We start from the raw sequence: 19,837 nt of genomic DNA, 5'->3' as shown, positions 1-19,837 counted from the left end.
AATGGACAAAAATATTGATTTTCATTATCTTTTCAAACACTTTTTATTTGTATTTTGTGGATTTTGAAAGATATGTGGAAAAATCATTGTTACATTAGAGCACTAACAGTTGCGGGAGTAAGAGTGGATTTAGTTATTGTCAGTGTGACTCCTTTTTATTGCTATTCCAGTTATAAAATTCCCAAATTAAAACTTTTTTAATGTTTCTGTACTGCTTGATCTGCAAAATCTGAAACTACCTTTCCCTGTGCCTTGTGCCTCCCTTCCCAGTGTCCCCTCTGATTCTCCATCTCTCTTTGATCTATGTGGTAGAAGAAGTCCACGCCAACAACAATCTTTTAAGTCAGATGGAGACCCAACATGCTTGATTCTCAAACAGTACAATCCGTATCTACTCATAATAGATATTCCTACAGGCTTTACCAGACCCCACCAACACTTCCCCTCCCAAAAATCCAAACCTCAACATGAAAAGTAAAATCATCTTTTAATGTTTAATAAGACAATTCTTTCATGTCTCAAGATATTACATTGAATAATGAGAAAGATCTTTAGTGTTACTAACTTATTTAACTACCACTATAACAATTCATCAAAATGGGAACAGTCTGCCTCTTCTTCTGGAGATGCCTCTGCATTCATTATTCCTAGACTACCATAAAAATGCTACTCCATCCTTTTATAATGGGTTACCTCATCCAACCTGTACACTCTTTTTCACCCTCTATTATAGTAAACCATCCATGAACAAACACAGCTTCTAATAAGCAAACATAAGATGGAAAGTTTCAGAACTACAGGTTTCAGAGTAGCAGCCGTGTTAGTCTGTATCCGCAAAAATAACAGGAGTACTTGTGGCACCTTAGAGACTAACAAATTTATTAGAGCATAAGCTTTCGTGGGCTACAACCCACTTCTTCGGATGCATATGCATCCGAAGAAGTGGGTTGTAGCCCACGAAAGCTTATGCTCTAATAAATTTGTTAGTCTCTAAGGTGCCACAAGTACGCCTGTTATTTTTTCAGAACTACAGACGCCCTAGAAACCTTTATCGTATTTGATTAGCCCCTCAGCCAGGAGCGTCCCTTTTCCTATTCATACTCTTTTCATTAAATTTTAACAGGAAAATTCAATGGAAAAGTCTGCAACTTAATATTCTAACAGGAACACTGCTTTAGTATGGGAAGGACTTGCAACCACCCACCACCAAACGTGGTGGTATTTCAGAACCCAGAAAGAACAGACGGGAGGCCTAAAATAGTCTTGGTTATTACCATTTTTACAGTTGCTTTTAAAGATCCCTTTTCTGAACTAGTTGTACTGTGCTTGAACCTCTGTAACATACTCTGGTAACAGTTTATTTCCAGAAACCTCCAAAAATAAAACCTTTTCTGGGGAAAAAATCCTCTTACATTTTTGCAAACAAAATCATCCTCACAATGACTTTGTGAAATATGTAAAGATTATCATCTCCCAATTTATAGATGGGGAAACAGACCCAGACAGGCGCATTGACTTCCCTGGGGCAATACAGCAAGTTGAGGCACATCTGGGATAATAAAAGTTTTGAGTCCCAGGCTTCTACTATGACAATTTGTCCCCCACTTACTAATGCTCCTCCTTACTACAGCCAAAGTGTAGCACAGATAACACCAGGGAAGACTTCCCTACAATGCCCCTTATTAACGTGCATCAATCTCCAAGGGTGAGAGGTTCAGCCTTCATAAACCATCTAATCCTTGGCCTCTCTACCAAGGTAGACAACTAGAATTCAAAATCCATACCATTTATGAAGTCTGATTTTAGCTTTTTTATTTAAAAAAAAAAATGTAGATACCTCTACTCTAGGAATGCAACTCAGACCACCAACTCCCATTGTAGATTATCAAAGCACCCAGAGGGTAAAATTCTGTCTCCACCAACCCCGGGTTGTCATCTCTTGCAATTTTATCACAAGAATTGTAATGTCTGATGTTTTTCTTAAATTTCCAGCCACATGCAGATGTGATTAAATAGGAATCTCAGCTTTCATTTAAAGAAAAATAAGTTTTCTATCCCTCCAGGTTGCAGAGAAAAGCTTGAAAACATGGCTAAAGGCTCAGAAACCAGAAAGCGCAAAAAAAAAAAAAAAGGATTATTTCAAAAAAATCTCATTTTTTAAAAGTTTCTCTCTCGCTCTCTCTCTTTTTTTTTTTTTTTTTTTTTTTTTAAAAAGGCCTGACTTGCGTTTTTTTTTTTTTTAATGCTTGGGGGTAGAAATACTGCTGACCCAGGCTGGATTCAATATGGCAACATAAAAGTGAAAGGTTCTGTACCACATTATCATCAGTTCCCTCTTTTGAATTTATATATCCAAAATTCTCCAACTTAAGGAAGCAGTGTACACTTAGGCCTGGTCTACACTAGGCGTTTATGTCGAATTTAGCGCCGTTAAATCGAATTAACCCTGCACCCGTCCACACCACGAGGCTATTTAGTTCGACATAGAGGGCTCTTAAATTCGACTTCTGTACTCCTCCCCAACGAGGGGAGTAGCGCTAAATTCGACATGGCCATATCGAATTAGGCTTGGTGTGGATGGAAATCGACGCTAATAGCTCCGGGAGCTATCCCACAGTGCACCACTCTGTTGACGCTCTGGACAGCAGTCCGAGCTCGGATGCTCTGACCAGCCACACAGGAAAAGCCCCGGGAAAATTTGAATTCCTTTTCCTGTCTGGGCAGTTTGAATCTCATTTCCTGTTTGGACAGCGTGGCGAGCTCAGCAGCACTGGCAACGATGCAGAGCTCTCCAGCAGAGATGGCCGTGCAATCCCAGAATAGAAAGAGGGCCCCAGCATGGACTGATCGGAAGTCTTGGATCTCATCGCTGTGTGGGGCGATGAGTCCGTGCTTTCCGAGCTGCGCTCCAAAAGACGGAACGCAAAGATCTATGAGAAGCTCTCTAAAGCCATGGCAGAGAGAGGATACAGCCGGGATGCAACGCAGTGCCGCGTGAAAATCAAGGAGCTGAGACAAGGCTACCAGAAGACCAAAGAGGCAAACGGACGCTCCGGATCCCAGCCCCACACATCCCGTTTCTACGAGGCACTGCATTCCATCCTTGGTGCGGCCGCCACCACTACCCCACCACTGACCGTGGACTCTGAGGATGGGATATTGTCCACGGCCGGTTCCTCGGACATGTTAGCGGACGGGGAAGATGAGGAAGGAGATGAGGAGGACGAGGCAGTCGACAGCGCTTACCAAGCTGATTTCCCCGACAGCCAGGAGCTCTTCATCACCCTTACAAAGATGCCCTACCAACCCTCCCCAGCATTTAACCCGGACACAGATTCAGGGGAAGGATCAAGCGGTAAGTGCTTTAAACATATAAACCTTTATTTTTTACAAAACTTGAATATTAAGACTAAGAACAATCTGTGATTCATGATTTCTTCCCCCTGGGCGCTTAAGTAATCAGTAACAACTATTTAAAAAAAATCAAACAGTGTCCGGTTGTGCATGATTGTGCTGCCCAAGCTGCTCCACTCTTTAGTCCCTGCTACTGCAGCTATATGAAAATCCTGTCTATATGTCCGGGGATAGAGCAGTAGTCCTCCACGGACATCTCCACAAAGCTCTCCTGCAAGTAATGGGATAGCCTGTTCATCAGGTTCCTGGGGAGAGCGGCTTTACTTGGTCCTCCGAAGTACGAGACGTTCCCGCGCCAGGACACAAGCAGGTACTCTGGTATCAGTGCCTTGCATAGCATGGCGGCATAGGGCCCCGGTCTCTGCAGGTTTTCTCGAAGCATCCGTTGGATCTCGGTGTCCGGGATCCTCATGAGAGTAATGTCGCTCATGACAACCTGATTTTAATTAGGTAGAGGACTGTTAGTATTGGGACTGCTTGCAACAAGTTCCTTTACAGAACTGTGACCGCTGGTTTACAACCACGCGGTGGGGGCGGGAGAGGGCCAGCATCCAGGGATCTTTCCCTGGCACATCCGCGAGGGGGTGGGACAGGGCCAGAGTTCCTGCTTGGCTGATTGCTGGCAGCACAGACTGGCAGTGCTTTCAATGTGAAAGGAGGCCAGTGGTACTCCTAAAGTTCTAATCAGCCACAAGTCTACGGCTTACCATGGTTGCCTGTTACAGAGAGTACCGTGTCCTGCCCCGCTTCCCAGATCGGCAGTGCAAAAGCCCAGGCACTGAAGGCGAGGTTCGAAAATTCGACCTTGTCCTCAGTGCGCATGTGATAGGTGTGGTTCATGGTCTTGTTCACAGAGAAAGACTATGTTCTTGATTCACAACTACATTTATCTTTCGGAGGAATTCACTGCCTTTTCCTCATTCCCACAGCCACATCTGCAACTGTCTCCCAACCCAGCCTGGCATCACACTCCCAGAGGCTAGCGCACATTAGGCGGAGGAAGAAGAAGACGCGAGAGGACATGTTCTCAGAACTAATGGGCTGCTCCCGAGCCCAGGCAGCACAGCATAACCAGTGGAGGGAGAATTTGTCCCAAATGCACCGGACACACATGGAACGTGAGGAGAGGTGGCGGCAGGAAGACCAGCAGGCGACTCAAACGCTGCTTGGACTTCTGAGGGAGCAAACGGACACGCTCCGGCGCCTTGTTGATGTTCTGCAGGAACGGAGGCAGGAGAACAGAGCCCCGCTGCAGTCTATCAGTAACCGCCCTCCCCCGCCACCAAGTCCCATACCCCCCTCGCCCAAAGTCCAAAGAAGGAGGGGCGGAAGAGTCCGTGAAAACTCTCACTCCACCCCTGCAGACTGCTCAAGCACCAGAAGGCTGTCATTCCCCAAAATTTGAAAAGTCCTTTCCTGGCCGCCTCACCCAAGCCCCCGTCCAAGTTTCACCCCCCAGTTTCATGTGTGGTTGTTAATAAAAAATACGTTTCTGTTCATTACTGTTTCAGTCAGGCTCTTTTGAGGGAGAGTCTGTCTGAAGGGGGGGGAAGGGGCTTGGTAATTGGACAGGACAGTCACCTTTAGCAGGCTACAGAGGCGGGGGCAGGTCCACCAGCAGGGCACATACACAGTGCAGTGACTAGTTACCCTGATCAGTCTGGGAGATGGTTTTCATGTTCTGTGGGGGGCGGGGGGGGGATTAGTTGCTCTGTGACTTTGTGGCGGGGGAGGGCAGTTACAGATAGTATGCAGCGGTCCTTGTCCTGGATCACAGAGCCACGCAGCAGGGGATCTGTAACCCTCCTCCCCCTGCCATAAAGTCACATAGCCCCCACATACACGCAGTCCCACTCAGGAGGGCTGGCAGGCTCCATTGAAACAACCAATCCGCCACTGTGAATCCTGTCATTCCTGGAGTTTAGAAGGATCATTTGCATCAGTACACTACACCCGCTCCCCACCACAGTCTGCGTCCGCGGTTTCAAAGATTCCCGCGAAAACAGTACTAAAGACAACGGTGTTCAATAACAAAAGTAAAACTGATTTTATTTTTTTGGAAGGGGGTGGAGGGGATCTGTAACTGGAGAGGATAGTCATCCTTAACTGGGTAAAGAAACAGGGGCAGGTTCAGCTTCTCTGTACAGAAACTTAAAAGTCACTGGTTACCCTGCTCACTGTGGAACCTGGCTTTCAAAGCCTCCCGGATGCACAGCGCGTCCCGCTGGGCTCTTCTAATTGCCCGGCTGTCTGGCTGGGCGTAATCAGATGCCAGGCTATTTGCCTCAACCTCCCACCCCGCCATAAAGGTCTCCCCCTTGCTCTCACACAGTTGTGGAGCACACAGCAAGCAGCTATAACAATGGGGATATTGGTTTCGCTGAGATCACAGCGAGTGAGTAAGCTTCTCCATCTCCCCTTGAGACGTCCAAAAGCACACTCCACCACCATTCTGCACTTGCTCAGCCGGTAGTTGAAGAGTTCTTTTTCAGTGTCCAGGGCGCCAGTGTAGGGCTTCATGAGCCAGGGCATTAGCGGGTAGGCTGGGTCCCCAAGGATCACTGTAGGCATCTCCACATCCCCAAGAGTTATTTTGTGGTCCGGGAAGTAAATACCTTCCTGCAGCCGTCTAAACAGACCAGAGTTCCTGAAGACGCGAGTGTCATGAACCTTGCCCGGCCATCCAACGTTGATGTTGGTAAAACGTCCCCTGTGGTCCACCAGTGCTTGCAGCACCATTGAAAAGTAGCCCTTTCGGTTGATGTACTGGCTGCCCTGGTGGTCCGGTCCCAGGATAGGGATGTGAGTTCCATCTATAGCCCCACCGCAGTTTGGGAATCCCATCGCGGCGAAGCCATCTATGATGACCTCCACGTTTCCCAGGGTCACTACCTTTGAGAGCAGTAGCTCAACGATTGCGTTGGCTACTTGCATGACAACAACCCCCACGGTAGATTTGCCCACGCCAAAGTGGTTCGCAACAGACCGGTAGCTGTCCGGCGTTGCAAGCTTCCAGAGGGCTATGGCCACTCGCTTCTGGACAGTCAGGGCTGCTCGCATCCGGGTGTCATTGCGCTTCAGGGCAGGGGACAGCAACTCACAAAGTTCCATGAAAGTCCCCTTCCGCATGCGAAAGTTTCGCAGCCACTGGGATTCGTCCCAGACCTGCAGCACTATGCGGTCCCACCAGTCCGTGCTTGTTTCCCGTGCCCAGAATCGCGGTTCCACAACATCCACATGACCCATTGCCACCATGATGTCCTCGGCGCGGGGTCCCGTGCTTTGTGACAGGTCTGTGCCACTCTCAGACTTCAGGTCCTCACCGCGCTGCCGTAGCCTCCTCGCCCGATTTCTCAGCATCTGCCTCTAGGAAAGGTGGATGATAACCTGCGAGGCGTTGACAAGTGCCACAACTGCAGCGATGGTCGCAGCGGGCTCCATGCTCGCAGTGCTGTGGCGTCCGCGCTGTCACTGACCCGAAAAGTGCGCGAACTGATTTCCCGCCGGCGCTTTCAGGGAGGGAGGGAGGGCGGTAGTGACAGACGGATGACGACAATTACCCAAAAGCACCCTCGACCCTTTTTTTTTTACCCAGAAGGCATTGGCGGCTCGACCCAGAATTCCAATGGGCAGCGGGGACTGCGGGAACTGTGGGATAGCTGCCCACAGTGCACCGCTTCCAATGTCGACGCTTTCCCCGTTACTGTGGACTCACAAAGTCGAATTACTGTCCTTAGTGTGGACACACAAGTTCGATTTTGCAATATCGATTCCACATATTCGATTTAAGTGAAATCGAAATACCCTCGTAGTGTAGACATACCCTTAGTTGTCATTGATGTGGTTTGCAGAAGTAAGATACCTATTGAAAGCAGAGAGATAAGCTAATTTGACATCAGAATTTCTGGGCTGAACATAAATTTAAGTATGAGAGTGGGGGAGTCAAACTGACTGTCACTTAGCCAAAGTTAATTCTATTTTATTGTTTTTTCTCGTGTGTCCATCCAGTCACCATTGTGCCAAAAATGCCAAGAGAAAAACTGAAAACCTATTCTGACTTCCTTGTGCATCCCAGCAATTTTTATATGTGAAAAATTAGCAAGTCATTATGAGTGCAGGTAGCAGAATGACTGAAAACTAGATGCAGTGAAAAAGCACCACACGGGGAAGGAGTCTGCTCAGACCTTGGATAGAAGACAACAAAAAAGGTGCAATCTTCATCACTGCTTGAAAGGGGACAGAACCACCTTCTCCCCTACAGCAGTAACATACTATGCAGGCATATGGCCAGGTCAGATCTACATTTGGAGGGCTTTGCCTGTATAGGTATAATGGCACACCATATGGCAAAGTGTTCCTGGTACAGATACAACTTATACCAGTAAAGCTGCATCAGTCACAAATTACACCTCATCACACCCCTAAGCAACATAGCTGTGCCAGAAAAAGTTTGCAGTGTAGAGCTACCTTGAGTCAGAAAGCACTTAAACATCCTCCTCCTCCAAATGTTTATAATAATTTGTTTGTTTATTTTGCTCACTCAGAGGAAATTAACCTAAGGATATGGACAGATTGTGAGAGACTGTATAAAATTTGCTATTCCCCCACCTATGTTAAAATTACATTCCATGTAAGAAAAATTGATAGACTAACTCAGGAATGATTTGTTTCCATTATTACAAATCATATGACCTGAGTTTAGCCAGAAATCAGCAGCAGACATCTAAATTAAATTAAATTAAATTAAAGAAAAGAAAAGAAAAGAAAAGAATTGCGAATTTCAAGCATCTCTTGAGCAATGACATTTAATAAAAATATCCTTTAAAACAACAACCACCCTAGGTTGAAGTTTTGGTGGCAGAAGTAACTAGGAAGCATCCTTCATAAGAGCCAAAGTGGAACGGCGGTTTATTGGGCAGCTTGCCCCCTGGAACCAAGCATTTCCCCATTCATGTTTATTCGGAACACTACTGAAAATCTTAAAACTCGAGAGAGACAGTAAATTAGTGAGGGAACAGTTTTTCTTTGCAGAAGTCAATCTGATTAGACTCTCATATCACTATCTTCCTGTTTGTTATTTATTATTTGTAAAACCTAGACCTCAGCTGAGGTCAGGGCCTCATAGTCCCAGGTGCTGTAAAAATACCACATTAAGAGGCAGTCCCTACCATGAAGAGGGCTAGTGGAAACAGCCACGGAGAGGTGAGGTGAGTTGCTCAATGTCACCATACAGGTCGGTATCAGAGCTGGGAACAGAACTCAAATATCAAGGCCCAGCCTAGTGGCCCCTATTTTATTCTATTTTAATAACTACTTTATCTATTGTTTCAATCAATTTACCTTTACAGAAGGAAGGACTACTGATCTGTAATTCCCTAGATCCAAGCATCTTTTCATATATAGGTATAACATTTATTACCCTTTTCGTTCGTTGGTAGAGTAGCTGACTTTAATAAGACACAATGTAAGCAACTCAACCACTTAATTTAATTCCTTCAGAACTTTTGGTTATACACTATCTGAGCCTGGTTAACAGATTAAACTGGAGAAAGAATCACTTATTTATTGATACAACAACTGATCTTCACTAATCACTGTTGAAAGTAATCATTGACACAATTTACACTGAATATTTTCAAACACAGCTGTAGTCATGTGTGTTTGTGTGGAGGTGGGGAATATGAATTAAGGGTATTTCACTGAGTTAAATTAACATTGCGGAAGAATTTAGGGGTTTCTTATGAGAATTTAACTGATGGTCCAGTGGAATTTGGTTTGACTGTCATTTGCTACAGAGACTGTGTAAAGTTATTCTTGCCATGTATCTGTCAAAACAAATTAAAAATATGACATGTTGTAATCTCATGCAAATTTTGCAAAGGACTCAGTTCAATGAAGCAAAGTTTTCAAAAAAGCAGTTTCTGGCCCTTTAAATAAATTTAATAAGAATCCAAAACCAAGGACAAGGATTCTCCTCTGGACACATCAAATTCTAAGCATGGCTAAATGATCTGCATTCCAAGTTGGCACGGGTGTGGGACCTAAAGTTAAGAAGACATAATGTCTTCTTTTTGTTCACTACTGTTACAGCTTGCAGAGACTTGCCATGGTGTTCCACTTTGTTTCTCTCCCAGCTGCTCTGCCATTCCTGGGCATGAAACCAGCTACAGGAGTACAGCAACTAGGAAAACAAACAGGAGTACAGCAAAGGAGTCACAGGACAAAATCTAGTAACAGAGTAGTAGGTCAAGACCAAACCTCCTGCCAACCACATGCCACAACAGCATTTATCTGGGCATAGATCCTCTTTTGAAAGAAAGTCTTCAACTGATTAGCATATTATCAGCAGAAATTTAAGTCTCCACAATGAAAATAAAATGACACAAGACCGACCATCACAAGCTGCTGCTGCTCACATCTTTCAAAACTGCTTTTTCAGATATCACAACAATGGGGCCTGGTTTAAGAACCTAAATTGAGGGGGGTATTAGTTGGTATGCAACAGACCACCAAATCACACTAGGAACAGGATGAGCGACTCTTTATGCACCTATATGTAATGTGCAGGAAAAAAAGCTGCAATATCATGGGGGACTTCAGTTTGAGTGACATTCTGGCAGTACTAAAACATCTTTGGAATTTCTAAATATTATAGGTGGCAATTTTCTATGTCACAAAGTGTTGCATCCAACTTGGGGGGAAATATACATTAGGCCTCATCTTGACAGAAAAAGAGGAACAAATCACAGAACTAAAAAATAATGGTAGCTCAGGTAAAAGTGATCATGACTGGATCACATTTATAATGTGTAAACAGAATAAAGTCCAGATCAGTGACATATATACTTGGTCTTTTAAAAGGGCCAATTTAACAGAGCTGAAAACAATTATGAGCCAAATCAGCTGGGAGGAAGAATTTAATCAGAAAATGTGAATGATAATCGGGAATTGTTTAAGAACACTTTACTAGATGACTAAAACGCCACAATTGAGGAAGAAGGCCGTGCTGGTTAAAAAAACAACCTGGTTTGGAGGGGAAGCTAAGGCAGCTATAAAAAGATAATATATAATAATGATAAAAAGGGGAAGTTGATAGTAACGAATATAAATCAGAAGCTGGGAGATGCAGAAAGCTAATAAGGGAAGCAAAAGGACACAAGGAGAAATCTATTGCCACTACAGTTAAGGACTATAGGGAGGAGTTTTTTAAAGAATATTATGAACAAAAAGAATCCTAACAATGGTATTGGTCCATTACTAAATGAAAAGGCACATTTATCAATAATAATAATGCTGAAAAGGCAGAAGTGTTGAATAAATATTTCTGTTCTGTATTTGGGGGGGGGGGAGCAGAACAGATAATGTATTCATATCATATGATAATACTCTTTACATGCCAGTAGCATCTCAGGAGGATGTTAATCAGAAGCAGTTTTAAAAGAGCTGGCTAAGGAACTCGCTGGACCACTAATGTTGTTTTTCAATAAGTCTTGGAACACCAGAAAAATTCCAGAAGACTGCAAGAAAACGAATGTGCCAATATTTAGAGAGGGTAAATGGGATGTCACAGGTTATGACAGGCCTGTCAGTCTCACATCGATCCCAGGCAAGATATCAGAGCAGTTGTATGGGGACTCAATTAATAAAGTATTAAAGGAAAGCAATACAATTAATGCCAATCAACTTAGGTTTCTGAAAAACAGATCCTGTCAAACTAAGTTGATTTTTTTATGGATTACAAGTTTCGCTGAAAAAGATAGTAGTGGTGATGTAACATATTTAGACTTCTGTAAGGCATTTGACTTGGTACGGCACGACATTTTGATTAAAAACTAGAAAGATATAAAATGGATTAAAAGATGGCTGCCTGAAAGGTCTCAAAATGAAACTGTAAGTGGGGAATCATCATCAAACGGGTGTGTTTCTAGTGAGGTCCTGCTGGTATTGGTTCTTGGCCCTACATTATTTAACATTTTTATTAATACCTGGAAGAAAACATAAAATCATCACTGACAAAGTTTTCAGATGACACAAAAACTGAGGGAGTGTTAAATAATGAAAAGGTCCAGGTCACTGATACAGAGCAGTCTGGATCACTTAGTGTTTGTCTGAGCCCAGTTTACCATGTGTTTTAATACGGCTAAACATAAATGTATATACCTAGGAATAGGGTGACCAGACAGCAAGTGTGAAAAATCTGGATGGGGGTGGGGGGTAATAGGAGCCTATATACGAAAAAGACCCCAAAATTGGGACTGTCCCTATAAAATCGGGACATCTGGTCACCCTACCTAGGAACAAAGAGTATAGGCCATACTTACAGGATAGGGAATCCTATCCTGGGAAGCAGGGACTCAGAAAAAGATTTGGGGGTGCAAACTGATGAGAACCATGTTGGAATACTGTGTCCAGTTCTACTGTCCACAGTTCAAGAAGGATGTTGATAAATTGGAACGGGTTCAGAGAATAGTCACAAGAATGATTAAAGGATTAGAAACATATCTTATAGTGATGGGCTCAAAGAGCTCACTCTATTTAGCTTAACAAAGAGTGGGTTAAGTGGTGACTTGACTACAGTTTATAAGTATATAGATGGGAAACAAATATTTAATAGGCTCTTCAGTCGAGCAGAGAAAGGTATAACATGAGCTGAGCTGAACTGGAAGCAAGACAAATTCAGACTGGAAATAAGGCATAAATTGTTAACAGTGAAAGTAATTAACCATTGGAACAATTTACTAAGGGTTATGAGGGCTTCTCCATCACTGGCAATTATTAAATCAAGATTTGATGTTTTTCTAAAAGACCTACTCTAAGAATTATTGTTGGGAAGTTCTATGTCCTTTGTTATACAGGAGGTCAGACTAGACAATCACAATGGTCCCTTCTAGCCTTGGAGTCTATGAACTGAATGGAAGTTCCCCCCAAAGGCTCTTATTGCAAATGGGATTGTCTTCAAAACTCAGAAGTGCTGCTTCTTGGTCAGCTCCTAGAAGTCACTTTCAGAGCAATGCAGTGAACAGCTGGCCATCTTTAGAGGTTTTTCTCCCAATCCAAGAAGCCAGAGAAAATGTCTCAATGAATCTAGTTTAGGACACCCTCAATTAATTGAGCTGGCAACAAGAACTTCTTTCCTGCCCCTTACTTGTAATTATGAATATGCATAAAATTAACTGTATGGCATTAACTGTATGGCATACTTAAATAAGCATACAGAAAACATTAAAATAAACTGCTCGCAGTTTTCTAAAGGGATTGAGAGATCAGGTGATGTGCTGCTCCTGAAAAAGCAGCAATGTTTTAAAGTTGAGCTTTTTTCAAAAATGTGAATTCATTCATGACCTAACCTTTAAGGATTAAATAGCTCAGACTACACAGAATATAGCTGTTTCAAACAAAAAACAACAGTGCAATATTTCTTGTGTAGGAAGCTCTCTTAATAAGGTTATTAGAGAGACAAGGTAGGGGAGGTAATACCTTTTATTGGACCAACTTCTGTTGGTGAGAGAGAGAGAGAGAGAGAGAAGCTTTTGAGCTTACACAGAACTCTCCTTCAGGTCAGGTCTGAATGAGAGCTCTGTGTAAACTCAAAAGCTTGTCCCTCTCACCAATGGAAGTTGGTCCCATAAAAGATATTACCTCACCCCACCTTGTCTCTCTAATATCCTGGGACTGACACAGCTACAACAACACAGCAAACATTAATAAGGTTATCTACAGCATAAAGCTGGTAAATCTTAGCTCTAGACTAAATTATAGAGCCATTCTAAATGCATGCAGTTACTATAAAAGGCAAAATGAAGGGTTCTTGGAAGCTGTTCTATAGAACAAAACCCTGTGTGGGTTTGAAGATAAGAGACTGATTTCAAAGGTAAATGTAAGCATTATTTATGGACAAGATTTTTTTTTCATTTAAATTTCAACAACTTTTAAATGAGTGGATCATATTAATCCATACAATTCTTTCTCAATATTGGTGTGGAGCTGCACATGGTGTAAAATCACATCTGAATTGTTGAGTTTTACAGTGGGCCAAATATTCTCTTCAAATGGCCTCCTAAATAGCATCAGCAAAAATTTGTGCACAAAAATGTCAATTTGCACCTGAAAACATTGCTCTCCTATTCAGTAGCATTTAATTAGTGTCAACACCACCTGTAAACCAGAGGCAAAATGCCTTACTTGAATGCTAATATCAGAAAGTCAAATGCAATCTCTCATATACAACAAAATCTGCTGAATTATCAGTCAGAGAAGCTGACGGTATACAGAAATTTTTGGAAGAATTCTCCTAAACAATTCTAGTTTTAAGATATGATCGGTAATTCTTGTAATACTGTTGAGATGGGCATGATATAAGAACATAGAAGAAATAGATGAGATCTCCAAGACTCCAAACTGGATCTTGGTTCAAAAGGTGCCCATCTGCTCCTGCTAAATTAGTCCCACCTGAAGTGAGAATTGTATTTCTCATCTCAATTGTTTCCATGTAGTGCCTAATAAAATCTAAAGAAATCTGCATACTCTGGAGATAGCAGGACTGGTTGAGTGATGTAGGTTGCACTAGGAAGTGCTGGACCACCAGAAAGGTGGTGTTCAGGGGAGGTATAAGTAGGAGGAACTAATGAATTTGTTAAGGGAAATTCAAGGCTGACAGGCTCAAAATTTATTCCCCAATTTAAAAATGACATTTTCTATCTTAAAATGTCCCCTGACAGTAATTCATTAAGGTGGCTCCTATATATCTACTCAAAGCACAACACATTAGTGATTGGGGGGAACTAAGACTGGGACTGTAGCTCCGACCCCCACTTCTGAACCAGTAGGGATTGGAAGTGAAATAGCTTAACATTCCTCTCTAAAAGCTATTATAGCTAACTCGAACAGAATTAATGGAGTCCAGGGAGAGCAGATTCCAGCCCTCTTCAATAAAACTGCAATACCCTGCTGAGTTTGTTGGAATCATAGCTATTCATATGACCTTACATTTAGTTTTACCTCAATATCTGAGAGCAGGTATGGGACTAAAATTGTACTCAAGTACAGTAACCCTGCCAATTTCATTGTGACTCAAAGAACAGAGCCATCAGGGAGAGTAAAGATTCAGTGCAATATAGATAAGCAGCATGCATACATGTGAATGTGCATATGTGCAACCGCAAATGGCTGCTCCTCGCAGGCTTAACAACTGTCATTTTCAATCTCATTCTCCAGGTTGAAGGTTTTCTCTCCATTATCCAGGGGCATCTTGAAATAGATATATTTTATGGGAGGGTCAAATATCTAGGAACGAAAGATCTATTTTCATACAAATTACCTCAGTTTTAACAATGAAGGGAACATATATACAGAAGTGATTAGATAGATAAGTAGAAATGTTGCAAAGGAAAACAGTTTTCAAAGTTTTCAGTGGGGCATCACCAGATCTTCAAGCTACTGTTTCAGCAAACACACACAATGATGTTTCTAATCACAATGCAGTAATAATTCAGTGAATGGGCACACAGAACACAGACAATTTAACGCTTTATTATAAATCAACCATGACTCATCTCAAAAGACCAAAAATAACCATTGATATACCCCCTGGTGATAAGAGTCCAGGGTAATTGACAAAAGATTATTTATCTCAGTCTAACAGGCATATGGACAAGGTGGCCATGGGATGGAGACCAACATGCAATATCTGTCTTGGAGCTTTATGTTTGGGGTAACAGAAATGAGCCCTAGGTTCCCCCTCTAGTATGTATGGGTATGAATATCTTAGTTTCTAGGGAATGAACTGGAGACACCTCTCTGCTGTTATCTAAGCCAGGGGAAGAGAAAAACTACTCTTCTTGTAGGCATGAAGCAGTTCCAGCTGAAGAGCTGGGCGCACCCTCAGTCTGCTCTGATCAGTACAGGAGAAGGGGCAGCAGTTGGTGGCCAGAGGTATCACCTTCGCTACTAATCACAGCGGTAAGTCTGGTACCAAAACCATCAATGCCAGACAGGATCTTTGTACCAAGTACTCTGATGCTGTAGGTAGGCAAATGGAGGACATCAGTACTGGGGGCCTTGGTGCAGAGGTGTCAGTAACAGGTGATTTCTTAGGGACCAACAAAGTTGGTATAGAGCAATGGTCACCAACTGGTCGATTTAAATCGACTGGTCGATCCTAGAGGATCTCCCAGTCAATCGCAATCTCTGGTGGTGTAGCGTGGCTGCTGCTAAAGCAGGCTCCCTGCCTGTCCCAACGCCATGCCACTCCCAGAAGTGGCCAGCGCGGCCCTGTGGGCGTAGAGGGGCAGGGGTCTCCCTCCGTGCACAGCTCCTGCCTGCAAGCACCACCCCCACAGCTCCCATTGGCCGGGAACAGCCCCTTCCAGGAGTGGCATGGAGCCTGCCTTAGCCTTGCTGCGCTGCCAACCAGGAGCCGCCCAAAGTAAGTGCTGCCCGGTGGGAGACAGCACCCCAACCCCCAGCCCCATCCCAGAGCCAGCACCCCTCACCCCCTCCTGCACCCCAATCCTCTGCCCCAGGCTCAGTCCAGAGCCCCCTCGCACACTCCAAACCCCTCGGCCCCAGCCCAAAGCCTGCACCCCCTCCCGAACCCCAACCCCAGCCAGGTGAAAGTGAGTGAGGGTGGGGGAGAGTGAACAACGGGGGAGAGGGGAGATGCTTTGGGGAATGGGGGGTCTCGGGAAAGGGGGGGGTAGATCCTGGGTTGCCCTTAAATTCAAAAAGTGATCTTGGGTGTAAAAAGGTTGGAGACCACTGGTTTAGAGGCACAGTGACCAGTGTCTGAATGGATGCCAGAGGCCTTGAGCTACCTTTTTCTGAGGCAATTTGAGGGTATTTATGCCTTCTTGAGGAAGGACCCAGTGAAGGAGACTTGGATCTCTTCCTTTTAGGAGTTTGGTGGTATTTTCTCCCCCATGCCCTGAAAGTCTACTAGACAAGGATATGGAATCTTTAGAAGCAGCTGTCTCAGATCTGCAAATTGAGGAGCCAACAGAGCATTTTCTTGAGGATGAGTGCTCAGGAATTTCAGTCCCAGACACTCCAGTGTCTGAAGAGGGATGCACTGACTTATCCAGAAGAAACATCTTCAAACAAGACTCCCTAGCTCTTTCAATTTTTCTTTAAGAAAGATTTACATATGGCACAACTATCTTTTAAGTGCCCTTCACCAAGACACAATATCCATCTGATGTGTCCATCTTTAAGAAGCATTACTGCCTTGCACAAAGGACAATTTTTAAGGCCTGGATATTTATGTTTGGTCATAACAACTGGTCCCAGTACCTGGGCACTCTCAAAAGCAAGAAAGAAAATGTTTTTTCTTCTAATATGAAGTAAGGAAATGCTATCAGAGCTAACCCTAATGATTAACTGACTGCTAGGTAGCTATCTATTTATAATATAAGACTAGACCACACAGTAAGTGAAGCTCAGACACTGCGAGTTCTGACTCCTAGCCACAGGCAGAGAGAAGGACCTGAACGAAGGTTGGAATCCCCCCAGAGTTGGCCCACTCTTTATGCCCTTTGATGGGAGGCATGAGGACACTCAGGGGACAGGGAAACTCAAGTTTATAGGGTGCATGCACATCAACAGTGGAATATATAAAGACAAGAACTTGAAGTATGTATTTCTGTTCACCAGCTGCACAGTTTTTATCAATTTCTGAAAATCACTTATTTTAAAAAGTCATTCATGCCCATCCAGTATCCCTGACCTGCATTATTATGCAAAAGTCCTAGATGTCATTCCCTGGGGCAGTGTCTTGCCCAAGAGTAGCAGACAGCACATTGGAAGTAACTTTTGGGCCAGTCAAAGAGAAGAATGATGGGATGTGAAGGGAAACCCATCCATTCCTGGTTACGCCAAAGCATAAAATAAGAATAAGGTCTCTATGGGGGACCTTCCACTGGTCTCAAAAATAAATTATTCCAAGGTTGATACAGTTGCTTAGAATCTCATTGAAAGTCTTCAACAGGTGTCTATATAGAATGATACTCTGAGATGAACAAGTATAGACTACCATTTAAATCATTAAGCACTGCACCTACAACACTCAGTGTCATATGATTTTGATATGAGGGCATGTAGCATTCCATTATCCATAAGCCATTAAAATGGTCACACATCCCCACAAAACCATTTGTAATATCTGCAAGAATGTAAAGAGCGCAAAGGCTGTGGTAGGGTGAACAAGCTTAGTCAATCGCCTGGAGACATTCTTCCACACCAACTTTTCCTATATTTATTTATATTTAAAGGGTCTAAAAGAGTCAGAACTCATCAAAGCTAAGTGTATTGTGGCGCTCGCAGCTAGCTGAGCTCAGGCCACAACCTCAAGACAGTGTTAAGTGTCCCAATGCACATGTCTGTTAAATGTTAATGTTATTGCCTACATTTGTCTGGAACCCGCTGAATGCTATTTACATTGTATATATATCCGGTTTGATGTGTACTAGTGCAGGGGTTCTCAAACTGGGGGTTGGAAACCCTCGTGGGGTTGCAAGGTCATTACAAGGGGGGGTCGCGAGCTATCAACCTCCACCCCAAACCCCACTTGCCTCCAGAATTTATAATGGTGTTTAATCACCCTGATATCTGCTGGGAGAGCAATACAGCGGTGCACAGACAATCCAGCAAGTTTTTGGAAAGTGTAGGGGACAATTTCCTGGTGCAAGTGCTGGAGGAACCAACTAGGGGCAGAGCTCTTCTAGACCTGTTGCTCACAAACCGGGAAGAATTAGTAGGGGAAGCAAAAGTGGATGGGAACCTGGGAGGCAGTGACCATGAGATGGTCGAGTTCAGGATCCTGACACAAGAAAGAAAGGAGAGCAGCAGAATATGGACCCTGGACTTCAGAAAAGCAGAGTTTGTCTCCCTCAGGGAACTGATGGGCAGGATCCCCTGGGAGAATAACATGAGGGGGAAAGGAGTCCAGGAGAGCTGGCTGTATTTTAAAGAATCCTTATTGAGGTTGCAGGAAAAAAACATCCTGATGTGTAGAAAGAATAGTAAATATGGCAGGCGACCAGCTTGGCTAAACAGTGAAATCCTTGCTGATCTTAAACGCAAAAAAGAAGCTTACAAGAAGTGGAAGATTGGACAAATGACCAGGGAGGAGTATAAAAATATTGCTCAGGCATGCAGGAGTGAAATCAGGAAGGCCAAATCACACTTGGAGTTGCAGCTAGCAAGAGATGTTAAGAGTAACAAGAAGGGTTTCTTCAGGTATGTTAGCAACAAGAAGAAAGTCAAGGAAAGTGTGGGCCCCTTACTGAATGAGGGAGGCAACCTAGTGACAGAGGATGTGGAAAAAGCTAATGTACTCAATGCTTTTTTTGCCTCTGTCTTCACGAACAAGGTCAGCTCCCAGACTGCTGCACTGGGCAGCACAGTATGGGGAGAAGGTGACCAGCCCTCTGTGGAGAAAGAAGTGGTTCGGGACTATTTAGGAAAAACTGGACGAGCACAAGTCCATGGGGCCGGATGCGCTGCATCCGAAGGTGCTAAAGGAGTTGGCGGATATGATTGCAGAGCCATTGGCCATTATCTTTGAAAACTCACGGCAATCGGGGGAGGTCCTGGATGACTGGAAAAAGGCTAATGTAGTGCCCATCTTTAAAAAAGGGAAGGAGGAGGATCTGAGGAACTACAGGCCAGTCAGCCTCACCTCAGTCCCTGGAAAAATCATGGAGCAGGTCCTCAAGGAATCAATTCTGAAGCACTTCGAGGAGCGGAAAGTGATCAGGAACAGTCAGCATGGATTCACCAAGGGCAAGTCATGCCTGACTAACCTAATTGCCTTCTATGAGGAGATAACTGGGTCTGTGGATGAGGGGAAAGCAGTGGATGTGTTATTCCTTGACTTTAGCAAAGCTTTTGATATGGTCTCCCACAGTATTCAAAGTATGTATTAGCATTTAGATGAAGAATTACTTAATGCATGAAAACTAGTGAAATACTAATGTTATTGTCTTTATCTATCTGAAACTTTTTGATTTACATTGTAAACTACCTATAAATCATCTTAGTAGTCTGAATGGCTGTTAGTAAATTTATCATCTTTGGACGGCCTAGTGAATGTTAAGCAACGAAGATCACAGATTGTCTGCATTTGCTATTCATCAAAGCCCACGTGGTGAAGACCCCTGTCATTTTGCTAGCCTGTTTCAGCTATAAAAGGGAAGCCTTGGGAGTGATTCTTACCTCTGATCCATCTGAACACTAACAGGGAGGTTCCAGATGTACAGAGGTCCCCAAAAGTCATTTTTGGGAAGCCCTGAGAGAATTTATAAGACTCCATGACACTGGCAGATTGCTATATCTCTGCTTTTATTTTGAATCAATAAACTCTAATTCACCTGTAATGTATTTTACCTGCTTTTAACCTTGCTATAACTCTCACATCTTTTTCTTAATT

General features: G+C 43.6%; 1 protein-coding gene across 1 annotated transcript in view; it reads right to left on the bottom strand.

Moving 5' to 3' along the window:
• Positions 1-19,837, bottom strand: part of MYO9A (myosin IXA) — a 361,511-nt gene that overhangs the window by 178,824 nt on the left and 162,850 nt on the right. The window lies entirely within an intron of this gene.

The sequence above is a fragment of the Emys orbicularis genome, chromosome 10, assembly GCF_028017835.1.
Source record: "Emys orbicularis isolate rEmyOrb1 chromosome 10, rEmyOrb1.hap1, whole genome shotgun sequence".
Taxonomy (NCBI): domain Eukaryota; kingdom Metazoa; phylum Chordata; order Testudines; family Emydidae; genus Emys; species Emys orbicularis.
This window is presented reverse-complemented; position numbering and strand designations above follow the sequence as displayed.